At 47.2% G+C, this 6,000-nt stretch overlaps 1 protein-coding gene across 6 annotated transcripts in view; it reads left to right on the top strand.

Moving 5' to 3' along the window:
* The first annotated feature begins 235 nt into the window (after nt 1-235).
* KAT6B (lysine acetyltransferase 6B) overlaps nt 236-6,000 on the top strand; it is an 82,490-nt gene continuing 76,725 nt past the window's right edge. For 2 of the 6 annotated variants that reach the window (XM_033148528.1, XM_033148525.1), the window contains exon 1: nt 327-444. The gene's annotated coding sequence lies outside the window, so the exon portion shown is untranslated. Of the gene's footprint in view, nt 445-2,489; nt 2,584-6,000 lie in introns of those variants that run through there. The other 4 variants (XM_033148531.1, XM_033148530.1, XM_033148532.1 and 1 more) reach the window with 3 other exon arrangements.

Below are 6,000 nucleotides of genomic sequence, written 5' to 3'. Positions count from 1 at the left end.
GGAAGAAAGGATGCGATCCTACGAATGTTTACCTAGGAGGAAGCTGAACACACTGGGGATTTGCTTCTGAGAAGGCTATGCTGCAAGCCTCTATAAAATCAGAGGGGCTCACTTTTGAGTAAACTGTGCATTAAGACCAGGCTGGGGGCATTTAAAACGTCGCCTCAATCAAAATAACAATTCCGGGTTCATCTAGCCACCTAACGTGTGAAGCCGGCTGGCGTGGTGGTGGGGCTCATCAGAAGCAAACCCTCCATCAACCCCCCTGTTCCTAAGAAGCTCAATTTCCCACTTGCCAGTAGCAGATTAAAAAAAAAAAAAACAGAAACGGGGAGGGACCTCGTCTGTCAGAGCCTATGTAGATTAACCTTTCAATTAGCTGTTATCAAGTCCTGTGTTTTAGAACCAGTCCTTGCGATCTGCGGCCATTTAGCATCAAGAAAGGTTTGAGGATTTTTTTTTAATTAATTTTTTTTTAGGGGGGAGGCAGGCTGTGGGAGCGGGGAGGGCATGAACAATCCTAATTCTGCGTCCCTGTGTTTGAATATGTACTGAAACCTCACTCTCCAAATCCCAATCCACGATCTGATTGTTTGCTTGCAACCTTTTTTGGGGGGGCGGGGGTGTAAATATATTTCTATATATCTATGTTTCCGCACGTCTCTGATTTCCCCTCCCTTTTTTGGGGTGGGGGTGAGGAGGGGAGAATAAGAAGAGAGGCTTCGCAAAAGCGAGAGGAGGAGGAGGGGACAAAAAGGTATTAATTTTTCCTCGTAATGTCGATGCGTGCGATTTGGTGGGGCGCAAAAAAGAAAGACGGGAAAGCTTTGATTGCCAAAAAAAAATCATGGGGGGGAAATTCCAAATCCGCTATATCGGGATTCCTCCCGCACACTCTGTCTCTCTCGCCCCCCGCACCCCACCCCTTTCCCAATTTCCTTCTGGCATCTCCGTTTATTTGGGGAAAGGGGGTGGCGGAGAGGGGGAAAGGGCTCGCGAGGGTGGTTGTGCTCCTGGCTCGGAGGGAAAAGGCAGCGAGGAGCTGCCGCCGCCGCCGCGATCGCCTTTTCTGGAGCAGCAGCAGCAGCAGAGGCAGCATTACGCCCGAACCGCTCCTGCAGAAACATCCCCGAGCAGAAAGAAAAGGGAAAAGAGGTCAATTTGCAAGCTGCAAAGGTTGGGGAGGGACGGGGGGGGGGGGGGCAGAGAGCCTGCAGCAATGAGGTTATGGGTGTTCGGTCGCGTTCGGGAGCTGGAGGGCAAGGTTGCAATGTCCTGCAACAATGTCTATTTGTCTTCCCCCCAGTTCTGTTTTTCCTAGCTTCGCGGGAAGGGGTTTGTTGACGATCTGTGCGGGGACTTTTGCAAAGCTTTCTACGAGCCGGAGAGGCCCGTGCACGTGTTTACAAGGCACTTCTGCCGGGTCCGCGCGATTGTATTGCAGTGGCCCTTTGCATTTCGAGGGCGGAGGGGATGATAGGGGGGGTGGACAAGTCGCGGCAGCAGCAGCAGCAGGCTGGGCTGGGAGAGCGGCGGGGCGGTTGCCGAAAGCAATCTGGTGTGTGCATGCGTGCGTGTGTTGCATCCCCCCACCGTGTGTCTTTATAGGCAGCGATTGTTTTCTGCAGAAAATGGGCGGGTTCGGGGGAGTCCCGGGTGCATTGCATATCGCTGGGAGGTTTGCGTGTGCATGCATGCATGCATGTATATCGTTGGCGGTGGACTTGCATATGGTCGCGTAGCTGGGAATCAATTGTCCGCTATGCCGCGGTCGTGCGAAGGGTTGCTGTTGCTGCTGCCGCCGGTGCCAGGCACCTTAAGGGGAGGCGAGTTTCCGAATCGCGATGAGGACATGTTTGTTTTTTAAGTCTCGCCCGACCGGGTGGATGGCAGAAGGTTCCGGCGGCACGTGGCGTGAAACTGAAAGACTTAAGCGGGTGCTTATTAGTGTGTGTCGCGCGCCCGTCCGCTCCAGGCACGCTTAAGCGTTCTTCTCGCCCTCCCTTCCCGTGATAGGGCACCTTTGCTGCTTTAAATTTCAGCGGGGGGTGGAGGAGAAGCGGCTTGATGGACAGCCACGGCAAGCCTATAAGACTATCTGTGCCGTCTCGTTTCCTCTCCCCCTCCCCATTCGTAAGTGTTCTCCAATGAGAACCGAGGAGCCGCAGAAGTGCGTTCCCACCCGCTCCCTTAAGAGGCGTGATTGACGTCGCGCGCCCTCCAATCGCTGCGGACGCGTCGGAGAAAGGTATATGTGGGGGGGGGGGAAGTAAGGCGGAGATGATGGACAGGGCTGCTTCGCCAATGAAGGCGGCTGCTTACCCCTAGTGAGGCAGGGCTTACCTTAGGCTCTCGAGGAGGGGAGGAGGCGGGGAACGGCAAGGTAGGGATGCGCCGCGTTGATTGCGAGACAAAATGGCGGCGGCTTGAAAAGGCGAGAGCGGCGGCGCGGAAGGAAGCTCGCTGTCGAGAGCGCCGGCAGCAGGGGGCGCAGCTGCGGCATCTCCCTGCCGAAGCTCCTCCCTCGTGGGCCGCTTCCCAAGCCGCGGGGGCGGGTCGCGAGGTCCGCCCGCCGCCGGTGAGGTGAGTGGCGGGAGTGAGGCGGCTGGCCTTCGCCCCGCGGGGCTGAGGGGAGGATCCGTTGGGGCGCCTGAGAGAGAGAAGGCGGGCGGGGGACCCAAAGGAAGAAACAAGCAGGGGAGCCCTCTGAAAGTTAACTAATTGGGCTGCATGTGAAGTGAATGTCAACCACCTTATTGTTGTTGTTGTTTATTTTAATTAATTAAAATGGGTTTTTCTTCGGCTTGCCAGCCATACTTTGCCTTGACTCGTGTGGGTTTTCTTGTTTTTGCTGTGATACTGGACTCAATATGGAATTGCTTACCTTGTGCTTCCCCCCCCCCCTTTATATAAATAAAAGAAGAAGAGTTTAATTGAACAAGGACGTCAAAAGGGAAAGGTATATATGATCTTAAGAGTCTGAAGTTAACTAATTGAATATAAAGTGAATATCAACCATCTTATTATTATTAAAATGCGTTTTTGTGGTAATATTGAACTCAATCCTTGTGCTCCCCCCTTTTTTAAAAAAGAAGAGTTTAATTGAACAAGGATGTTAAAAGGGAAAGGTATACAGAATATCATTATTAGAGTCGATGATCCAGATTCCGTATATACCGTATTTGCTTTATTTTTTATTTTTTTTAAAAATTATACTTTTCAGATTTATACATTTCACTAACTTTACAATCAATTTTTACATTTCCAAACTTGACTTCCTCCCCCCCCCTTTCTGCGGTTCCTTAAATATATTTTAAATAACTTCTGCATATACAAATTAACGTATTTACCGTATTTACTCTAATGCTCACCTTTTGGGGCCAAATGATAGTCGATTTGGTGGCACGTTTGCTGGCGAATGCCTTTTTTGGGGGGGGGGGGATGTTTCAAGATTCCAAAAACGGAGGTACACATTAGGTTCGAGTAAATACGGCATATTATCTATTACCTAAGGTTTGCTGTTAAAGGTCTACAGTATTTTTAACCCGCCGTAGTTGTGTAAATGCGCTCCAAATATTGTCGTACTTGGCCCTTTTTTGTTTGTGTCGACTGACGTGTTCTGCATTTTGCTATTTTGTGTTTTTCACTTGTGTTGGATTGTGAGGCGCTGGGAGGAGGGCAGGAATTGGGCGGTGGAGAAAGAGGGCTTTGGGGGGGTTTTGATTTTAGAAAAATGAAAGCTGAAAGTTCAGCAAGAGGGCTTGAAGCATCCCTAAGGGAACTTGTCTGAGATTACATGGCAAGCCCTGCTCTCTTCCTTCATTGGCTTCCATCAAAACATAGCAGGTGTATGATCATTATTATTCATAACTTAATTTAGAACCTATGATGATTGCAAGGATGTAACAAAAATATGCCATATGTGTGTGTTTATCTTTCTCAGCACGACTGTAAATATCAATGTTGTAAACATTATCCAAGAATTAGAAAATGCTGATTTACCACATAGAAAAACTCCTCAAAATTTATTCTCCATGAATTCAATTAGGGAATCCATTTATAGTTTTTTTAAAAAACCTTTATTGTTTAGTATAATTCACTATTATTCTGTAAGTTTATACAGTACTCATGCCCTCCATTTTTGTTTGTTTGTTTGTTTGTTTACCAGCCATTGTTTCACTGTTGGCGGTGACCTATTTTTCCATTTTTGCAAAACCAGAAGAGTCACAGCTATTAAATTCTTTATTAAGTCCACCCAAATGTTTCACATCTGCCTTTGAGGCTCCATACCTCCAAGCACTCTCCACTGCATGTATTTGGTCTGTAGTCATGTACCATTGATAGAATAATTTATAATGGTTTTCTCTTATTTGTACACAGAGAGATAATTTTGATTCTTGATTTGATTTTTCCCTCCGCTCTTGTTCAGAAATTTTTCTACCAGTTATTTTATCAACTCCCCCCCCCCCCGAAAACCTGTGCCAAGTTGTGAATTCACAAGTTATCCAGCAATACATAGATCTTGGATTAAAACCTATTCAAGGCTTTCTTTTTATGATACGCTCAAAAGTTCTTACTACACTTGCCATGTTATTCCTTCTTATATTTTCATCTATATTGTTTCTTTATTGAAACATTACGCCATTGGACCCATTTGAAGAATTTCATTAAGTGTTTTGCAATGCGAGTAACTTAAAGTTTCCGTATATATTACTATATATAATTGCTTATCCATTAAACACTTGGTTTTAAAATCATTAAAAATGAAGGTTGAAAGTAAAGATAACTTGGGTGTTAACACTGTTATTAAACCATTGGGTGTTGGTGTTAACATTATATATATATATATATATATATATATATATATATATATATATATATATATATATATATATATATAAGCATTCATCCCAATCTGTTTGCAGAAGGTTTGTGGAGAGGTTAGACAATGTTGTCTATTTACCGAGCATGATTTATTTATGGGGAAGCTAGATGGCATGCCAAGCAGTTGTTATCCCACACTTTTCACTGGATTTATCTTGTCACTTTCCTTATCGCTAAAAGTCCTTTCAGTTGGGGAAGCATGTTTGTAGCACAAGAGCATCAGATCAGCGTTAATTGTGCAACCTGAAGTTGCTGATATCTTACTGATTCCCACCCGGAAATAGTTGCAGTCTGGAAGTGCCTTGTGACAGGATATACCGTATGTATAATAGGTTCTGGGGTGGTTTTTGTTAGGATTGCAGCAGACCTTCCTGTCTTAGAAAAAAAAAGCAGGGGCATCCTAGCCAGTGGCATAGCAAGGTAAACTGGTACCCAGGTGCAAAAATTTGTTTGTCAACCCCCCCCCCCCCATGTGGAGGCAAGGCTCTGCCCAGCCAAGGCTCCACCCAGCAGCCTTTCCTATTGGGCTTACTGGCACACTGCACCAGGGCACTGTCCTCTCAGGGGGGGGCACCACATTTGGCACCTCCACCTAGAGTCCCAAGCAAAGCCACAGCAAACCCAGTGGCTACAAGCTTGGGATTCAGCACAGCCCTGCTAAAGCATTAGCCATGCTTGCCTTACTTAGTCCACCTGGACCTGGGCTACCATCCGCCCACACCCCTTCAAGTCACAGCGAGCACAGACAGCGCTGCCCAAGGACCCTATCCCCACTTCCATTTGCTTGCCTGCAGTCTGGCATCATCCACCAGCCCAGCTTGAGGGAGCCCCAATCATTCTGAGTGCCCCGTGTCGCCTGTTTTGCTCTCCCCCCCCCACAATGCTCTGCGGCACCTCATTTGCATACAGGAGTTGCTCCAAGCAAGATCCCTTCCATGATGCCCTTCAAACACTTCCTCCACAGAGACGCTCGAGGAATACCCCTTGCTGCTCCAAGGCAACCTGAATGGAAAGGACGTTCTGAAGCACCTAATGTTCCCTCCCTGGATTTTAAGGGCAATGCATGGTGCTTTGTTTGACACATAAAAATCTGGTTGCTCCCAGAGAATTGTCTTT

Source organism: Lacerta agilis, chromosome 5, assembly GCF_009819535.1.
Source record: "Lacerta agilis isolate rLacAgi1 chromosome 5, rLacAgi1.pri, whole genome shotgun sequence".
NCBI classification, from domain to species: Eukaryota; Metazoa; Chordata; class Lepidosauria; order Squamata; family Lacertidae; genus Lacerta; species Lacerta agilis.
The sequence above is the reverse complement of the archived record's forward strand: the minus strand, read 5'-3'. Positions and strand labels throughout refer to the sequence as shown.